The 22121-nt window shown below is 34.9% G+C and overlaps 1 protein-coding gene across 1 annotated transcript in view; it reads left to right on the forward strand.

Moving 5' to 3' along the window:
- Positions 1-1216: 1216 nt before the first annotated feature.
- cntfr (ciliary neurotrophic factor receptor) overlaps positions 1217-22121 on the forward strand; it is a 191864-nt gene continuing 170959 nt past the window's right edge. Inside the window, exon 1 of the mRNA XM_051120746.1 lies at positions 1217-1445. The gene's annotated coding sequence lies outside the window, so the exon portion shown is untranslated. The remainder of the gene's footprint in view (positions 1446-22121) is intronic.

A 22121-nucleotide genomic window follows, 5' to 3' on the forward strand; every position in this document is an offset into this window, starting at 1 on the left:
TGTTTAGGGTTTTATGTTTTATGTTGTTTTTTATGTTTGTTTGTTCTTTATGTGTGTTGTTTGTTTTGTTAAATGTGAGGTTTGTTGTTTTTATGTTTGTATAATGGTGTATATGCTGTTTTTGGTGTGCACTGTTTATTTTATTTCGTTTAAGGTGCATTGTTTGTTTTATTTGTTGTTTGTTTTCAATTATTTGTTTCATTTGAAGTAGTTTGGAGATAAACATTTGTAGAAACATCACATGAAGAAATTGGGAGAGTTGAGATATTGTGCATTTGTAAATGCCATAACCACAAACCTAAGTGTTGTGTTTTATGTTTCTTTGTTGTTTACGTTTGTTGACTATTGCATTTTATGTGTGTTGTTTATTGTGTTGAATGTGAGGTTTGTTGTTTTTTATGTTTGATACAGATGATGTTTTTGTTTGCTGTGCATTGTTTATTTGTTGTTTGTTTTTAGTTATTTGTTTCATTTCAAGTACCATTTGATTTTTATTTTATAGATTTAGAATAGCTAAACATCACATGAAAAAAAGCCGATCTTGCAAATCTTTACAATTATCAATGTTTATATTTATATTTATTTTTTTTAGGAGACACTTTTATATGCCAGTCGAGTGAGTTGAGATATTGTGCATTTTAAATTTCTGTAACCACAAACCTATGCCAAAATGTTCTCAGCAAGTCCCAAGAGGCTAATGAGATCTCTTTTGCATCTCCATTGTCTCTCCTACACAATAATGTTATTAAAGGGAGATCAAAAAATAAAATAAAATAAAATAAAAAATAAAATAATGGAGATGTTAGAGATTCAGAGGTCTCAAGGTCTCAGATTGTTTTTAGCCTGCAATTTGTTTTTAATCCAATTGTTCCAAATGTCAAATTATAACCTAAGGTGGAATCATCTGAGAAAAACATTTACACTTAAATAAGGCATGACCGAAAACTCAGTTGGGTCTTCTGAGCAATGAAAGAGCAAACTCCAAGCAACAGAAATTTCTCTTTAGGTGGTTTCATTTGTATTTTTGTTAATAGTGCCCTGGGTATCGCGAGCATATGTCACTGTGTGCGCGCGTGTGTGTGCGTCTCTCTGGCAGCGCACACTTCCTGCAACAGTGGCTAGGGGGTGCATGTGGACAGAGGAAGCCACACTAATATATTCCTCACTGGCTGCTGTGAGCTGGTCACATGGGGAGCCAGTGCGAGTTTAAAAGTGCTTTGGTTTCCCTTCAGCCAGTGCAGTGTGAGCCTTTGCCTGAGACGCACACACATACACACACACTACACGCCTTTGCCTACAGAACAGCAACTTTCTGTACTGGAGCTTCTCTGATCTACCCAAACACACGCGCACACTTTCACATCTGTGCACAGCTATAGAGGACAAGACGCAGGCATTAAGGAGCAGAGGAAGATAAGGCAAGAGACGGAAGCAAACGCTTTTAAGTAAGTACCTTGATTCTATCTCTTCTTTAGAAACTGACAGTCATTTTTAACAGGCATGTTTTGTTGCATGCGATGCCAGTTGATTTTGTGCTTTGAGGGACATGCAAAGATGGGATTTTTTGTTTTATGGAGCTCTATTTTGGAAGCTGTTGGGATCAACAAATGATTGGCAAATGGATTATTTCCTGGCTGAACCTGGTGTCACAGTGTTCACGTAGCCGCAGCGTCTCCCGGCTCTCCGCTGCCTGTTATGCACGTGTTAGAAGGATGCGAGCGAGCGTGTTAGACAGCCGCGCACCATGCGAGAAATGTGATTCACGCAGCCTCGCTCCGGGAAGAGGAGGCAAACAAAGTGGCCAGTTCGCCGGAGAGCGAGGGAGAGGGAGACGGGGGTGAGGATCAGGAGGAATGGGAGAGAAAGACGGGCGACCGAGTGAAAGTGGGGAGGCTTTGAAAAGCCCTGACACTAGGCAGACAATTAGCCCCAGCTTCTGTTATCTGTGGCTTTTCTGTAGCCGCTGCCCTGAAGGCGCGGGTCAAGGGAAGAGCTGACCCAGTGTCAACACTCCTGCATGGAAGCCATTATCAGGACCTGATTGATTAGTTTTAGCGGAAATCTCCTCATCTCCTCCTCCTTCTCCAGCTCGGGCTGCTGCTTTTTGTTCTTTGGCTGGGCTTGTATCTTGCCGGCGTCCCTTTACTTTCTTCATCTGTCTCTTGGACTTTCGTTGTGGGTGTAAATCTGATGAAAACGTATCCGAGTCACATTTCAAAAAAATTTAAATACTTTGCATGAAGAAAATACAAACTATTATTATCATTTTGCTTTTTTGCATGATGCATTTTATTTTATTTTTTATATTGCCATATAATGCACAAATGAATCATACAGCGTTCATTTATTTATAAGAAAACGTATTATAGGAAAGAGTATATTAAGTATTGTTTGAATTTTATTTAATTTTTAAGAATGAGTAAGAAGTAATACATTTTATAGGTTTTGATTTCATGTTTTTTTAATGCAATTTATTTGGCTTTATTTGTTTATTTATTTATGGAAATTTTCATGTCACAGTGCAAAAGATTTTTTCATTAATTTCACAATTGCTCGTCACTTACTTTTGATTGCGCGTTAAAATATGACCCGGACACGTTCTTGGCAGGTTTCGTGATGTTTACCCTCATTCTGCATATCTACAGGTCTTTTTGACTTATTGGGATGCGCCATCCGTTTATTGGTGGGCTAAAACTCTTTATCTGCAACACAGGGACATGCTGCGGGGGTAAACCTCTTTCTCTTTGGTTTTAAAGACTCTGCCCTCCTCACATTAGCCCAAAGGGGGGTCAGCTTAACTCTGGCAGGGTTGACACTGCCTTAATGACGCCCTGTTTCATGCCTTATTGAGAGCGGTGACTGAATGGCTGCCGGACACCTACTTTTCTTTTTAAATGAGGGTCTCTGCTTTCTCTGTGCAGCGTTTCAGTTCGTAAAGCTGCACCGAAGGGGCTCTCGCTGTCATCTGAGCAGCCTGTAGCTTGGCACCTGGTTTTAGTTTGACTCCGTCCACACAAACGCAGTAAAAGAGCAACACGCGCCGGTCCGGGAGCTCGTGTGGATGTAAATAAAACGTCGCAGACTCAGTAAAAGAGCTGAAGTGCGGCGCACGTGCTACGTTAGGCTTAATTCAATTAATACACTCCTATCGGCAGACGTCTTCGGGTCTGGAATCGCGGTAGGGATTCCTCTCGCGGGGTGTGATTCGAGACCCCATGCTCGCGTTTTTCGCTCTAATCTCTCCGACCTGCCCCGGAGCCGTGTTTATGATTCAAACAGAAGAAAAGTAAAATAACACCAGCATAATATTTCCCTTAACATACTTACCCCTTGGATAAACATCCTTAAACAGATGTCAGAACGCAGGCTGATCACAGACAATGGGGGCTGCCGATGCTTTCTTCCCCAACATACACAAATTCTACAAATTAGAAGCTGGTGCTTGAGGAATCCGCCAGGAAAACGCTTCCCACTGCTCTCATTTTCAGAGCCAGGACCTCACTGAGATGAACTAGTCTGTGATCTTCATGAACTGAGTTGTTAAAACTCTTTCTGTTGCTTATTCAATTACCATTTGATTGACTTGTTTATCATTTCATTTGGGTGCGAATCTGAAGCCTGTGTCTTTTATGCAGTAAATAAGGATTTTCGAGATGAGCAGTTATGTTATTTTCTTTACTCTTCCAATTTAGCCCTTCACTGAGCTAACTAATGTGATGTTGCCACCATTTGATATTGAGAATGTGAATGCCGCCAACCCCACACGCTGTATTAGTATTCATTAAAATGCATTTAAATGCGAGAAGGCTTGTTTTGACTTCCACATGGGTCTTTATGTGGAAATGAATATTTATATCTTTTATACAGAGAGAGAGAGAGAGACAGTATGGAGTAGTTTTGCATTTCCTGATGGAAATACTAACGCTTTTGCAAGACAGTAAAGCCCACAGCTTATTTTGTTTTTTTACCAAGGGTATTTAAGGGTATGCGTACAGTGTGTGACACATTGCTCAGTTCACATAATTGTTTCATTAAAATAAAGTCACACTTTAGTTTAGGGACCAATTCTCATTATTATCTACGCCTTTTGGCTCAATAAACTCCTAATTTACTGCTTATTAATAGTTCAGTTATTGGTGGATTAAGGGATCTAAAATATGGTCATGCAAAATAAGACATTAATATGTGCTTTATAAGTAGTAATAAACAATGTATATGCTAGTAATATGCATGCCAGCTAACAAACTACTGGAGACAACATCAAAAATTGAGGGCTGTTTAACAAGCACTTACGAGATGAAACTTACTTAGAGTCTAGCTCTCAGTAATATGTAAACGCTAAGCATTCGCACCAAAACTGAAGTTTAATTTGGTCTTAAAACATGGTGTTTACAAGTGCAGCTTTAGGAATTAAAAATTAAATGACAATCCACTTGTTAAGTCTGACATCAAGCGTCACCACTTCCGTGACTTCCATGTCCAAACGCTCTATTAGATGACACGGGAAAACAACAAACGGTACTCATTATACATCCACAATGTGATATAATACTAGTAAAGATTTATTTTCCTACCCTTTAACTCCATACCGTAAATCCCAGATAGCCATACAATGAAAATATAAATATAAATAAATAAATATAAAAATTGTTTGTGTTTAGGATGCTGTGAGCATGGAGACTGTAGTGTACACAGTAAATTTTAAAATGTTTAACTTTAATGCTTAACATGAATAAACATTTCTCATAAATGGCTGCTGAGATAGTATTCTCAAGTGAAAAGAGTTCACAGTTTCACAGGCAATGGCACTCCATCTTTTTACCGGTAAAGCACCATTCAAACATGAGTTTCAAAATACCGGTAAATTCTGTAACATCATTTGTAAACATGGAGGGGTGTACACGGTCAGTGTTTTTGTTAATGTTTTTAGTTTTGTGTCAAACGTTCACATTCATGCAGCGCTTTTGGTCCAGAGACTTTGTATGAAACAACTTCAAACCGAACTACACAACGCAGAGTAAATGCGTCGTTGCGTAAAAAACATTATGATTGGGGAGAGTCGACGTCTTACGTCAGCACATTTTGAACTTGTACATGCTCATACTGGTAATCTCGTTCAGCGTTCACACAGAGAACATCACTGGAAATTGACTGGTATTGTTGAACTTCTCAAACCGGTGAATTGCTAGAACTTACTTTTTTACCAGTTTTTTTAAAAGGTCCTGCTCACACATGATCTCTTAATGATAATTTACCAGTATTTTTTTAGTAACGACTGTATGTGTGAAAGGGTCTGATATGTTTTTTTCTGTTGGCTGTATAGTACAATGAAATTGCAACATGACACGTCTTTGGAATGTGAGAACCAATAGGAACACAGTATGCAAATGTCACAATGATGTCATCACAGCCATTTACATTTTAAATGCTGTACATTAAAAAATAGGCTGCACATCTAAGCCTGAAAAGATCTACAAGAAAGTTTGAATTGCCAGTAAATTGCTGCAAAATTACCGGAACAACTTTACAGGTAAATACAAAAATGCGCTGTTCGCACAGGCAATGACATTCTATCTTTTTACCAGTAAAGTGCTATTCAAACATGAGTTTCAAAATACACACAGTCACAGTCAGTGTTTTTGTTGATGTTTTCATTTTTGTGTCAAATGTTCACATTCATGCAGCGCTTTTGGCCCAGATACTTCATATTAGACAGCTTCAAACCAAACTACACAGTGCAGAGTAAATGTATCATTGAGTAGACGTTTATGTCAATGCATTCTGAACTCGTACATGCTCATACCGATAATCTTATTCTGCTTTCACACAGAGCACATTACCGGTAATTTACTGGTGTTGTTACAACTTCTCAAAGCGGTAAATTTCTGTTTGCACATGATCTTTTAATGGTAATTTACCGGTTTTCCAATAAAGACTGTATGTGTGAAAGGGGCTAATATCTGGTTTTCTGTTGGCTGTATTGTACAACGAAATCACAACATGACACCATCTTTGCAATGTGAAAACCAATAGGACCACAGTATGCAAATGTCATGATGCTGTACATTAAAAAAAAATAAATAAATAAATAACAAAATAAATAAATGGTTGCACATCTAAGCCTGAAAAGTTTGAATTGAGTGATTAACCAATTCAGGTTGACATGATAACAGAAACATAATTATGATCATGAGTTCAGAACATAATGCGTACAAATTTATTTTAATTATAAATGTGTCTTTGCACCTTGCTGCTCTGATTTAAATCTATTGTTTCTGCCTGGGTATGGAAATTATATATGCTGTAGATGAATCCATCTGCATGCTGCATGGACACCCCATGTCTCAGCTCATTTTCATGTCTGTAGGTGGGCTGAACATGTGTAGGGGTTGTAAATCCATCTATATGTTTGTTCTTTGACACCTTTGGGGTGCCAAGTCAACCTCGAAGTGTCCCTCCTGCTATGAACATTCAAATGCATTGACTCCACCCAACCCTGATGCTCCTGCCTCCCAAAGGATTCCTCCAGATTTACCTCTGCTTGAAACTAATTAATCCCTGGGCTGCATGAAATCTATTATTCTTCCATTTAATCCTGTCCACAAAGCGTCCTCTATTACCCAGTCGGGTTATATAGCTACCTGGCTCATAACTAACCCATTTAACGCAAGCATGTGACTTAACCTTGGTCCTCATCTTAATGGCTCCCTTCCTGTTTAGTGACAATGAGATTTTCACAGGGTGTTACGACACCAGATCCAGCTCCTCCATCCCAAACTCTATTTAAAGACACATCTTGACCCTTGCCAAAGTAAACACTGAGTACACAAGGTTATTTACGGGCTGAAGGCCATAAGATCGCGACATGTCTTCGAAAGGTCAATGAGTTGACGCTTTTGCCGTCGCCTCTGAGATAAATTTGCTTACTGAATCTTCGAGTGTCATTTACTCACCACCTCTATCGCGTTTGCACCTGTAGATAAAGATTTAAGCCAGCAAAGGTGGTCCAAGGTCAGGACACGAGGGTAACCCGTAGCTCTAGGCAGAGTGCAAAAATACAGGACGACCAGAAAATAGTAACCCAAATAGCAACCCTCGAATACCTCCAAGCAAAGAGCAACCTAGAAAAATGCTGGAGCTCTTCTCTGGCCACGTCGCAAGCTTTTAATCTATTAACTGCTGATCCTTAAACTCTAATCAATGCAGGCTTTTATATTTCCATTAAACGAGAAAGGGAAATGGATAAATAAATCATGCCGTCAGAGTGGCCAGCCTCCTTCACTTGGAAAAGCATCACAGACGGACCTCTTCTTAGCGTGTGCATTGCAAATCGCGTTAGCGCTCTGGGGCAGAGTTATTTGCCCAATTTCCCTCCATCCCCTTGGCTTTTTTTATGGCATGTCTGCATTATTAGTGCCACTGCTTTTGATAGCAGACACACTCGGTTATTAAGGGAAGGGGGTTTGCAGAATTCGGACGAGGGGGGAGGCGTTGTGTTGACTGGGAAACGTTAATTGCATTAGCATTCCCCATTTGGCCTCTGATTGGAGTGGACTGGGGAAAATGCCAGGGTACATTTCTCTGTTTACACCCCGGCATGGGTTACTATGAACCCTGGCGGATATTCAAGGCTGAGGGCCCCTGGACACGCCACATTTGTGGCGCCTCAGTCCTGAACGTCCTGCACAAGCTGCCCGGCTCCTCTTGCGAATTCAACATCTTGGACCTCTTTCATAACCTGTTGATGGCATGGTGAACTTATACGTGAAAGCCAGTTTCTTGAAGCATATTAGAATGATTTCTGAAGAATCGTGTGACATTGTGGACTGGAGTAATGATGCTGAAATTTCAGCTTTGATCACAGGAATAAATCACATTTTTACATATATTGCAATAGAACACAGTTCATTAAAGTTGTAATAATATTTCACAATTGTACTGTTATTGCTGTATGTTTGATCAATAAATGCAGCCTTGATGAGCGTAAAAGACTTGTGTCAGAAACTTCAGAGCATCATAAATTTCTATCACATTCCGTCATAACATGATTTTGCTTTTACCGCCGACCATTACGTACAGAACTGCCGCACATTACGTTTAGTTTCCTCCACAACAAGCTTGCAAATTGTGTTTTTAAAATGCAGCTCAAGTACCGTCATGCATCTTCACAATGAACAACACTATTAAACTGTCTTAATGGCGAGAAAAGACTGTTTAATATTGCATAAGTCTGCCCTCTCACTCTGCAGCTATTCAGTCGGCAAACCCGGGTGATTAGATATTGTGAAATCCGTTTAAAATAATCTTCTCTTCTTATTCTTAACTTAACATGCCAAGTTAACTCGTATTGTCACCTGTGAGCACGATTAGATTTAGAGTGTTTAAAAGGCTTTTAATTGAAACCGGGGGCTTTATTAAGAGTGTTGTGAAGCCCTGCAGGTGGACTCGATCTGCTCTGTAATCCTAGCAGTCTGGGTGTGATACGATTGTTTTCACTAAGCATACTGAATTAGCCCCGCTCTCTGCTGCCCACAGCTGCTAGTGTCTGCGTCCAGGAGCTGTTTCCTTCAAGAGAAATACTTTCATCTCATTAATGCGGCTTAATAGTTACGGCTGCTTCGGAAAATTGTGTGAATTCCTTCAGTGACCTTTTGAAGGGGTCATGTCATAAGGAGTCAAATTTTCCTTGATCTTTTGAGGTGAATAAGTTCATTGTACTGTGAAAACATACTGTAACTTTCAAGAATAAAACAAACAAAAACAAGTTGGTACAGTAAAATCAGTCTATTTATTTATTTATTTATTTATTGCTGTTTGCTTAGAAGTTTAATCATAATCATGAAATTTAATGTTGTTTATTATTGAAAAGTAATGATTCACAAATATTGACATTCTGATTGCTCTGAAACCAATGCATTTAGACTTTTCAGACACAAGTAAAATCAGTGCCATCAAAATGCAACGTATGGATGATACACAGTACTGTATATCTAAATAAATAAATAAATAAATAAATAAATAAATAAATAAATAAATAGAAACAAACATTTAAAATAAAATGATAAAATAAAAATAAAATAAAATAACGTGTTCCCTTTCATCAAAATGTAACAGTTTTTCTATTGCAATTTTAGCAATAAAATAAAATAAAATAAAATTAAATTGTCCAGCTCTAGCAATTGCAGTTGCAACTTTAGCAATGAAATAAAATAAAATAAATGTTCCCTTTCATCAAAATATAACATTTTATCAACTCTAGTGACTGTAGTTGCAACTTTAGCAAATAAATAAATAAAATGTTTGCTTTTATCAAAATGTAAGAAGTTTTCAACTCTAGCAACTTCAGTTGCTGTAGTTGCAAAATAAAATAAAATAAAATTAAATTAAATTAAATTAAATTGAATACTCCTCATTTGTGTAAATCTAATAACTTTGCAACTCTGTCAACTGCAGTTGCAAGCTTAGCAGTAAAATAAAATAAAATAAATTAAAATAAAATAAATGTCCCAAAATGTAAGAATTTTCCAACTCTAGCGACTGTAGTTGCAACTTTAGCAAATAAATAAATAAATAAAAAAAAAAATAAATGAAATGTGTTTTTTATCAAAATGTAAGAAGCTTTCAAAATAAAATAAAATAAAATAAAATAAAATTAAATTAATTGAATACTCCTCATTTGTGAATATCTAATAACTTTGCAACTTTGCAATAAAACAAAATAAAATAATAGAAGTGTAATAATTCTTCAACTCTAGCAACTGCAGTTGGAAGAGGAAACTGCAAACAGAGGAAATGGGAAAAAAAGAAAAACATGCATGTTAATGTTCCGTAATGTGGCAATTACAGATTAAGATGTTTTTGCTGTTTGTTTAATAGTTCCATCATAATCATGTCATGTAATGTAGTTGTTTGCAATATAAAGATTCACAGATAATTGCTGAAACTTTAATTCCTCTGAAAGCAATAAATTTTGACTCGTCAGGCCTGAGATGAATCAATGCCATCAAAACACGACATATGGGTGATATACAGTGCTGCCGACGTGTTGGTCATGTAAGGACGTCTCTGAGCGAGCCGGGTGTCCAGGTGGCTTAACTGCCTACTTAATGAGCACCAAATGACTGTATCTCGTCACCAGATGGCAAATGTTAAAAGAAAGTCATTTACTTTGAGTCTGTCTTTGCTGCGTTTTTAGAAATAATTGGACTGTGATTACAGTGAAATGTCATGCTGAGCAGCCTGACATCATCAGTTGACGATAGTTTCAAAATGAGGACCCCCTGCCGTTTGCTCGTTAGGGGTTTATCTGACTAACATGGCTTCACTCAGTAAGCATGATTTTTAAAAAGAAAAATGTCCATGTAAATTAATTTTTAATATTGGATATATGTTAGGTAATACATAATATGCAGTATATACAGGATGCCATGATATATACGTTATAACGTATCCCTTGTTGTGTAAACCAGAGAGCAGATATTGATACTCCACAAGGTTGTGTGATGATGAATTGATCTGAATGAACAGACTCAAGCTTTGTAGTTCTGTAGTGAGTTATGTTTTTTTAACACACACACAGTTCAGTTCAATGAAACATCCACTCACACTCAGTCTACTTTATTACTATTTTACAAAGTTTAGAATAGTAGTAAAGTGAAAACTATGAAAACAAATGCAGATATGGAAAATATTTAACAAATGAAAATGTTTCAATTTTAGATTTTAGCATTTGTTTGTTCATTCATTCTTTCTGTAAAGAAATCTAGGCATATTTGTCAATTTGAACATTTACGCTTTTCTAGTAGCAGTCTGTTAAAACCAGGAGAAACATAAGCTCGCTCAAGTTTGTTCAAACTTCCCGGAATGCAAATCTGCTATTTCAAGCTTTATTCCAATAAAAAAAAAGGTAGGTTTATAGATTATTTATAAAACCAGAAATGAGAAATATTACTTTAAAAGTAAAGTAAGTAAAGCTGAATATTCAAATGAATTAATGAATAACAGTGTGAGGGTAAATAATGTAAACAACTAAAGATTTATTTAAAAAATAAACTATACTGGTCAGTGTAAAGTGATTATGAAACTAATAATAAAATAGAATAGAACAGAACGGAATAGAATATAATAGAATGCTGAATAATAGACTAGAACAGAATAGAAGGCAGAATATTAATAGAATAGAATAGAATAGAATAGAATAGAATAGAATAGAATAGAATAGAATAGGAAGCTGAATGGTAGAATAAAACAGTCTAGAATTGAAGGCTAAATAATGAAATAGACTAGAACAGAAGGGAAGGCTGAAAAATAAAACAGAATAGAACTGAATGCTGAATAATAGAATAGAATAGAATAGAATAGAATAGAATAGAATAGAATAGAATAGAATGCTGAATAGTAGAATAGAATAAAATAGAATAGAAGGCTGAATATTAGAATAGAATAGAATAGAACAGAACAGAATAGAATAGAATAGAATAGAATAGAATAGAAGGCTGAAGAATATAACAGCAGAATTGAATGGTAGAATAGAATAGAATACTGAATAATAGCATGGAATAGAACTGAACGGAATATAAGGCTGAATAACAGAACTGAATGCTGAATAGTAGAATGTAATATGAGGGTGAATAGAATAGAATAGAATAGAACAGAACAGAACAGAATAGAATAGAATGCTGAATAACAGAATATAATAGAATTCTTAATAGTACAATAGAATAGAATAACATAGAATTCAATGCTGAATAGTAGAATAGAATATAAAAGAATAGAATAGAACAGAATAGGATGCTGAATAGTAGAATACAATAGAACACTAAATGATAGAATAGAACAGAATAGAATAGAATGCTGAATAGTAGAATAGAATAGAATAGAATAGAATAGAATAAATAAAAGGCTTGTAATTTATAAAATAAAATGTTTCCTTTTGTAAAAAAAAAAAAAAAAATGTAGTAATTTTGTAACTCCGGCAACTACAGTACCAACTTTAGCAATAAAATAAACTAATATAATGTTTAACTGAAATGTAATAATTTGTGCAAGACATATTTTGGAGTCATGAAATATTCTAAAGATTTTCTAAAGATCTTGAGTGTTTTAGATGGGATGTGAATTTTTAATGCTAGATGAAAATTTAAAATTATGTTAATATCAAAAAGTGAGTTCTTTTTACTTTCTTTCCTTCTGTTTTTTTCTTTTTCTCCTTTGACCCATCATAGAACAGATGCAGTCTAAAAACAAATATTCTTGCATTCTCCATAGAAACTATGATATTTCGTGATCATGTGTAAATCTTTCCAGTCAGACCCACCATGGTTTAAGAAATGTTTATATGCTTATGTATAGTCTCACAAAATAATAATAATAAAAAAAAATCACGCAAAAGTATCTGGTCACTACTAAGACCTGTAGTCATCATCTTTTAAAATAGTTATTGTGCCTTTCACTGTCTCTTTTCTATTGATTCTTAGCCTTTGCACTGAACAAAATAAATGATTATTTAGTGTTTCATCTGATCTTAATCACCATAATGAAGTAGGCCAGTATGATTGGAAGCAGTTAATCTGCTTAGAGAAACGGTCTCCTCTCCGTCTCTATAGTCATAATTATTCTTCCTTCACTCCATAGGGAGGCAGTTTCCTTAAGACTCTCATTAATTATGATACAAACCATAACTCTTATCTCACAAAATAGTTTCCCCACGCATTCCTGCTGATTTCCTTTTTTCCAAAAACGAGCAGGTTTTGACAAATACTGAACTCAGGTGACGGTGCGAATCTGGGCTGAATTTATAGCCGTCTTACAAAACCTGCACTTGTCCTTTTTGCGTCTCCCAAAATAATAAGACATCCTGATTAAGTAGCGAGTGGCAAAGATAGCGAGGAACAAATGCGCTAATGGTCGCTGAAAATAAAACAGTTGACAAGGCTGCATTAAAGCGTGTGTAATTTAAGCGCTTTGACAGCTTAGGTGCTGGTGTTGTGGAAAATATAACAGCGTGTAATTTACCTGAGAGAGAGAGAGTGCAGCCGAGATTTAAACCTCCTGTAAACCGTCAAGAGTGGATTTTAACAAAAGCCATCAGTCTTTGTCACCAGATAAAGATGCAAACATGACAGTCGCTGCCTTCAATTCCTCATGGGAAGTTTGCGCTTATGACACTGGAAATTGCAATTATGATGTTGATCTGCATTCAGCTCGTCAAAGTCTTAAAAAATCTTAGACATTTTCATATTCATGTCATATGACAAATTTTTTCTTTCTTTCTTTCTTTCTTTCTTTCTTTCTTTCTTTCTTTATCATGCCATCTTTCACATTTATTTATTTATTTATTTATTTATTTATTTATTTTGTTTTATTATTTATTTATTTACTTGCAACCAATGTTACAGCTCTCACAAAACGCATTCATGGCATCTTTCACATTTATTTATTTATTTATTTAAGTTTATTTTATATACTACATTATATATTGTTTATTCACAAAATTCATGTCGTCTTTAACATTTGTTTATTTATATGTATTTTTTATTTGTTTGTTATTTTTATTTATTTATATTAATGTTACAGCTCTCAAAAAAAAAAAAAAAAAAAAAAAAACATTCACAAAACTCATGCTATCTTTCGCATTTATTTATTTATTTATTTATTTATTTACTTATTTATTTATTTTACTTTATTGTGTATATAATGTTTTTATCCTTGACACTCAAGTGCATAAATACTGGAAAAAAAAAATCACAATTATATTTTCAGTAAAAAGACATATAATAAAATAAGACTTTTTTTTTTGTTGTTGTTGTTGTTGTTGTTTTTTTTCTATTTGTTTATTTATTTTACTTTATTGAATATATTACTATATTATATATTCTTTATTCACAAAACTCATGCCATCTTTCACATTATTTATTTATTTATTTAACTTTATTGTATATATATATATATATATATATATATTTTTTTTTATTTTTTTTTTTATCCTTGACACTGAAGTGCATAAATACTGGGAAAAAAAAAAAAAAAAAAAAAAAAAAAAAATCACAATTACATTTTCAGTAAAAAGACATAATAAAATAAGACTTCTCTTGTTTATTTTTTTTCTTAAACCTCACACAGTTTCTTCCATCGTTCCTTCATCTTCTCCAACAAAACACAAAATGTGTAGCAATTTAACAGCCATTAACATCCACAATTAAATCTTTGCTTCGGAAATGGTTGTTTAATTAATACGTCCTACACATTCTGGATTCAAAACAATCCTGGTTTTCCATCTAATAATAACATTTCAATGCTGTTCATGTCCATTCATCTCATAATGTGATCGCTCCAGCATGACTTGCCAGCAGCAAGAGTCTGGCCATTCAGAGCTAGTGAAAAATGAACCTTGATGTGAAATGGCACACAAATATATAAACAAGGAATCACACTAATGCTGCGGGAACAGTTGGTTAGTGCGCTACATTTAAAAAACCTGTAGTAACTTAATTGGTAAGAGCTTGATTTTCCCCGCTCAACGTCTTGGGCTCTCAGGTAATCAAGCGCACATTCAACACATGCAAGTTATGATGCAAAAGTGCTTAGACTAATTAAGACTAACAACTGTTCTATCAAAGATGTTTTTTCTTCCAGTCCCTCGGCTGATTTGTTAAGGTAATGTTCACGTGTAGGCTATGTTTCACAACCTAGTACACTACCTACACAGGCAGCATTTGAAGTCACCATAGGTACACATCCAAAGCGAAGGCTGTTAAAAAAAGGTAGGCAGCGGCCTGTGTTTTTGACAGACTTCACATCAGGAGAGGAAGTCAAAAGAGTGAATGTGGGAAGATGATGATTAGATCACTCCACAAATTAGAATTAGAATGCAGTATTCATCCCACATGGTGTTTGTCTGATTTGCATTGCTTAAAAATCGTGAAAACAGCTGTTCTCAATCAGATTTTGAGTTAAAAACTCAGATTTTTGAGTATTTTACAGGCTGATTTATTTATTTATTTTGGGAAGATATATTTAATTTAAAATGTTATTTTATTTTATTTTATTTTGCAAATACCCTTCAAATTTATCGAAGACATGAAGAATCTTAAAAACAATTTCTATTTCCAATAAATGGCATTATTTAATAACTTCATGAATTCACAATTTTACTCTTCATAAACACTTACAACTTCTGGAAAAACAAACAAATGAAATAAAAATAAAAATAATAATAATAATAATAATAATAATAATAATAATAATAATAATAATAATAATAATAATAATAATAATAATAAATAAATAATGGTGTCCACAAAAATAAGAAGCAGAATATGAGCAGAAAATCAGCATATTTACAACCTCATGCTCTTATTTATTTATTAATATATTTATTTATTTATTTACAACCAAAGTTACAGCTTTCACAAAATGAATGCCATCTTTCATATTTATTTAATTTAATTTAATTTAATTTAATTTAATTTAATTTTATTTTATTTTATTTTATTTTATTGTATTTTATTTTATTTATTTATTTTGCAAAGATTTTACATTTTTACATCTATCAAAGACATTAAGAATTTTACAAAAGGTTTTATAATTAGCATTATTTTATAACTTCATGAATTCACAATTGTAATCTTTATAAACACTTATAACTTCTGTAAAATTAAATAAAATTAAATAAATAAACAAAACAGTTATTTTAAATTGTAATAATATTTCATAGTATTACTGTTTTACTGTATTTTTGATCAGATAATAGCAGCCTTGGTGAGCATTACAGAATTCTTTCAAAACAGCAATTCAATAATTAATTGTAATAATCTCATACAGCAAAAATCCATTGAAGATGGTGGATACAATTATAAAAAAGACTTATACTTTATACTTTTAGACTTTATACTTTACCTATACTTAATTCAACGCCATAAACTACAAGTAACGCATAGATAAATTCCTCCCAAAACCATTTTTTTCTCATTTTGTAGGAATTATGTATTCAAATGTTAGTCAATCAGTTCCTAGCAGTCACTTACTGTGTAAGTTTCAGTTAGAATGTTGCCTATGTAGGCATTAAACATCAAAACTCATATTGTGCTAAGCTGTCATGTTATTATGCATTTTTGGCACCTGGATTGTCACGCAATACACCTGTCAGAAGCATTACTCTAAAGTGCCAACCCTTCACTACCAAAATCATCTTAAAACAAAGTTGAGGGCATGTAAATGCCAAGTTTGTCCTAGTTAACATTAAGGCGGCATGTTACGACACAACGGTGCTCTTAGCATGGAGGATGAGAGATGGAGGAGGTGCAGACAGTGGAATTTGCACTTAAGCTTGCTTCACCTCCAGGGTGCTGGAGAGACATCAGTACGCTTTTGAAGATGGGATTGAGGGATTTTGTCAACCTGTGACAGCCTTCAGAGATTGTTTGATAGCACATTTTGGTTGCATGGTCTAATCAGATGGATAAACCTAAAACTGTTGAAATGCGATTCGCGGATTGATTTTCTTAGATATAGATTGGCGTTTGTATAGGAGCATGCATACGAATTCATCCATTTACAAGCAGGAATGCAGGATTTATTCATCTATTTATTTATTTAGCCCAGAGTAATCCATAATTTTTACCCCGAGCACTTGCTCAGTATGTGAACCTGATGCAAATGCCATTATACAGGACAAACTGCGTCCATTTGGATGAAATCCAGAGCTCAATTACGTTCCCTTAAATACTGGATAATATACAGAACGCTTGGCAACCCTAATTACAGCCTTAAACTTAAACATGAACTGCTGCTTACTTTAGCTCACCCTGACAATCCATCTAGTGTCGCTCGCGAAACCTCAATCCCCATTTCCTCTGCTGCCGTGTCAAAGAGGAAGCTTTGAACTTCAATTGCATCTAATGGAGGAACCTTGCATTACCGACGGCAAGCCAAACCTGTTTATCGCTTTCCACATCACATGTGAACTCTTGAAGCAAGGTTAGATGTTCTCGGCAGAGCAGGAGGCAGCGCTGACAAACTATGATAAATTAGTTGTTTACTGACATTTTATGCTGGCTGAGGACGGTGGTTAGGGAGGAGATGTGTGTTAATGAGAAGAAAATAAGTCATGGAGATATGCTCACATTGATAAGAGGAAGTCAAAAGAGTGCATGCAGGAAAAAAAAAAAAAAAAAAAAAAAAAAAAAAAAACAATGATTAGGTCACAAACTGGAATATGCAAGATGCATCGTACATGATGTTTATTCATGTGATGCTTGATTTTACAGTTAATGGCTCAATCACTAAAATGGATGTCGTTTTCAGTTCATATATATATATATATATTAAAAAATGTGCCACAAATTTATAATTTAATAGCCTTTTGCACATTTTATGACAAAATCTTAAAATGAAATGAAATTAATATGGTTTTGGAGGTTTCTTATGTAATTGAATTATGTAGTAATTATTTGATGTTACATATACATGCTATTTATGTTATTTCAATTATATAATATATACAGTCATTGGTTGCAAATTTTGATATAACTTTACACAGAAAAGATTTGTAAGTGATTTTTATTATATTTCTATTATATCTCAACATTAATCTTTTGGTCATTTTTATGACAAAAACAACATAAAATGACATAAATATGTTTTTGGAGGTTGCTTGTGTAATTTAATTCTTATTTGATGTTACATAAAAATGTTATTAAACAATATGATGGTCACAAGGCTGATGCATAATATTATGTCATATTCTTTAAATAAAAATAAATAAATAAATAAATAAATAATAATAATAATAATAATTTGTGATATTTATTAGGTTTTTATTATAATGCATGCTTAACATTATCTTATATTAGCACTTATTAGCATCTTATTAACATTATTTTATATTTTCATTTTATTTTATTTTATTTTTATTTTTATTATTTGTATTTTATTTTATCTGACATGCTGATGTTAATAATTGATTTAGCGTTCTAGCCTTTTGCTCATTTTTATGACAATAAATAAATAAATAAATAAATAAATAAATAAATAAATAAAAATGACATTAATATGGTTTTGGGTTGGATAATTTAATTATTTTGTAATTATTTATTATTACATATAATTGCTATTAAACAATATTATGTAACAGGGTTGATGCATTATGTCAGATCTTTTTAATAAAATAATAATAATAATAATTGTGTAATTGAATATAAATTGTATATAAAATTTGTATATAACTTTACACAGAAAAGATTTGTGAGTTTTATTATATTGAATGCTGAGCATTAATTATTTTTTTATATTGCATTATAATTTTATTTCATTTTATTTGATATGACATGATTCATGGTAATAATTGATTTAGCATTCGCTAGCCTTTTGCTCATTTTTATGACAAAAACAACAAAATAAAATGACATCAATTTTGGACGTTGCTTATGTAATTTATTATGTAGTAATTATTGGATGCTACATACAAATACTATTAAATAATATGATGGTAACAGGGTTGATGTATAACATTGTGTCAGATCCTTTTAATACAAAAATAACTATAATATAAGTAATGTAATATTTGAGTGGTTTATAACATTTATATAGTATTTTTATTGCAAAACTGGATACAACCACAGAAAAGATTTATAAGTGATTTATTTTATTTTATTTTATTTTATTTTATTTTATTTTATTTTATCACCAGCGAAATCAGCCTGAGGTGCAAGTGAAGATTTGGACTTGACCGATGAGCACCACTTTAGAGAATGCAGTGTTGGCAGATTAAATAGCATTTTAATGCACTTTGTAATGATCTTATATGGGCACCTCCTGTGCCTACCTCTCATATGGCCTTAAAATCCCCTTAGCGAGCAGATCGTCCACCGTCTGAGTCTTCATTTGTGCGTCGACCATATAGTGGGTGGGGAATGCTTTGTCTAGATGAAGGACATTGCTGACGGCCTCATATTTTGCTGTCCTTGTAAACACTGACCAATCGAAAAACAACAGAGCATGACACCTTTATCAAGCCAGAAGCGCAACTAGAGAAAACCACTAAAAGAACTATATAATGGCACCGCACATATATCACTTAAACGTAATGACATATAGTCAAATGGCTGTATTAAAAGAGAACCAATCAGACTCTTTGTCACGGCGCCAATGTAATTAATGTGCCAGCGCCTGGATAGAGCTGTAACTGAAGATCAGTATTAGCTGTCTCATTAGCATTTTAAATAAGATTGAGATTAGTTACATTGGCAAAATAATGTGGCTACCAGCGCAAGTTTGGGGCCAATTTGGGCATTTTCCCGTCTCCATCCAATTAGATCTTTGACACTCACATTTCACCTCTATTTCACAGAGAGCAATTAAACGTTGAGTTGAAGCTGTAAAGAAGAATGAGGAAGCGAGAATGGAGCTTATTTAGCTTGCACAAAGAACGACGGCAAAGTTAATGAAGAAGAGAATAGGAGGCGACAGAGATGAGCAGCTAAATAGTTTGGTCTGAAAAGGTGTCACTTAATATCACTGGACAAGCCCATTAGCTTCCCATTCCAGTGAGCTTCTCAGATTTACTTCCTGTGATTGGATGCAAGATTGAACGAAAGGTGAAAATATGTTGCCAGATTTCACAAGAAATTAATTTGAACCTGCAGCTTCCATTGGGAGTGTATGGGGCCAAATTGTTAAAATATTCCAAGAGTATACTAATGTGAATTCAGTATTAAAATCATGTAATGCTTTGTGTTTTCTAATGTGTATTGAACCTGAAATATTCCCAATGTAAGCCCAGCTAATATGATTTGACCAAATAAAACTAACGCTTGAAAGTTTGCTCCTTTGATATCATGATTTGCGGCGGCTGACTAAAATGTCAAACTTAATGACTGTATACAAAAGTCTGTCTTATCCGAAGCGAATCATCAAAGCAACCAATATCGGCCGTGAAACATCAATCTGGCAACGTATTAGGTATATATCACAGCATCAAAAACAAACCACTTCAAACTCAGTATTAAAAACAGCCCAACTTGGCAATCATTCCCATCTTCGGGCTTCTTGCTGGAAGAACTTAAAACTTTAATCAGAGTCAAAAACGTTAGCGAGTTAACATGGGAAAGGTCAAATGCCCCCAGCATCCGTCAGTGCACAGATGCTAAGCGCAATAGCATTTTTCACCCACCGCTGCTGCATAATCTCTGCTGATCGTAGTCTTGGCATCTACCTGTATACTCATTAATTGATTCCCACCGGTTCGCCTCAACAGCCGTGACCTAACTGACATTGCATCGCCCCGTAAATGGTCCTGTTAAATCAGGGGATCTCGTAAACTTGCCGAGCAGGGATGTCTTGTGCAGGGCAGGTCAGCGTTGGCTATCAATTATATGTCCAGATGACCTTCTGTGGCCTCACAGTGGGGCGACTGCTGACCAGACAGTCACTTGCAAGTGTCTGGATCAAAGCACTCTTTATGTTCACAGTGTTTTACTGTTTAACAGAATGGATTCATTAATCTGCTTGTGTTTAGCCTTGCACAGGTCATACATGGATCCAGCTGATCCCATGGTCTTTCTATTATTGATTATGTGGCCTTGGATGATGGTGTATGTAATACCCAACATGTCAGCCTACTGATGAGTATTAAATGTCTGTGCTACAGACATGACTGATAGATAAAATCATGTGTTGAGGGACTATTACCTTTCAAGGTGATTGGACTATTGGTGCCTGGTAGACAATAAATCTAGAAAAACAATCCCATTGACTTACAAGAGAAATGAGAAAGTGAGCAACCATACAGAATACCATAGCAATCGTTAAAACACCATAGCAACTGCATAACCTAACAAAACCTACCAACTTCTTAGCAACCACGCAGAGCACCCTGGCAACCATCTAGTTACACTGTAAGAACAACCTAAAGCATACTAGAAAATGTTTGGTAACACAAAATAAAGCACATAGCAGCCCCCAACCAACTAACTAAAATACCCTCAAAATCAAATAATAATGCCTAGATACACCCTAGAAACTACCCAGAACATCATAGCAATGCCCCAGCAGCCACTCAATCACATAGGAATGTCTAGAACCACCTAGCTACACTGAAACACCCCAGAAACTGCTTAGCAACCACCTAGAACACTATAGCAGCCACAAAGTAATGCCCAAACAACCATCTTAAAAGACCTTACCAACTGTATAGCAACCACCCAGAGTACTCCAGTAACCACCTAGTTCAACTACAAGAGCCACAATATAAACTGCATATCCATCCCCTAGCAACCAAGTAAAACACCCTAGCAGTCACATAGGAATGAATAGCAACTACCTAGCTACACCCTAGAAACCACCCAAAACATTACAGCAAACCTAATGGCAACCCCCCTAAAATTTCAACCTGAGTACCCTAGTAACAAACATACAATTAGCAAAAGCTTATGTACAATCTATGAACTACACAGAAAACCATAGCAATACCCCAGCAACCACCCAAAACACCCTAGAAACCACTTAGTAACCACTTAGAGCACCATACCAATTAAATGGCAATCCCCTAGCAACTGTGTAGAACACCCTAGCAACCACATATGAAAGAATGCCTAGCAAACACTTGTCTACAACCTAGGGACCACACAAAACACTGTAGAAATGCCCCAGCAACCACCCTAGAAACCACTTAACAACCACTTAGAACCGAATACCAATCACATGACAACCCCCTAGCAACCAGCTGAGAATACCCTAGCAAACACATATGAAGGAACAACTCGCAAACACTTGTCCACAATTTAGGAACCACCCAGAACACCATAGCAATGCCTCAGCAACCACTCAAAACGCCCTAGAAACCACTTAGCAACCACTTTGAACACCAGACCAATAGCATGGCAATCCCCTAGCAACCAGCTAAATCACCCTAGCAACTACATAAAAGAAACACCTGGCAAACACTTGTCTACAATCTAGGAACCACCAGAACACTACAGAAATGTCCCAGCAACCACTCAGAACACCCTAGAAACCAATTAGAACACCATACCAATCACATGGCAATCCCCTAGCAACCACATACTAAGGAACACCTCGCAAACACTTGTCCACAATCTAGGAACCACCCAGAACACTGTAGA

The sequence above is a fragment of the Labeo rohita genome, chromosome 10 (genome assembly GCF_022985175.1).
Source record: "Labeo rohita strain BAU-BD-2019 chromosome 10, IGBB_LRoh.1.0, whole genome shotgun sequence".
Lineage (NCBI taxonomy): Eukaryota > Metazoa > Chordata > Actinopteri > Cypriniformes > Cyprinidae > Labeo > Labeo rohita.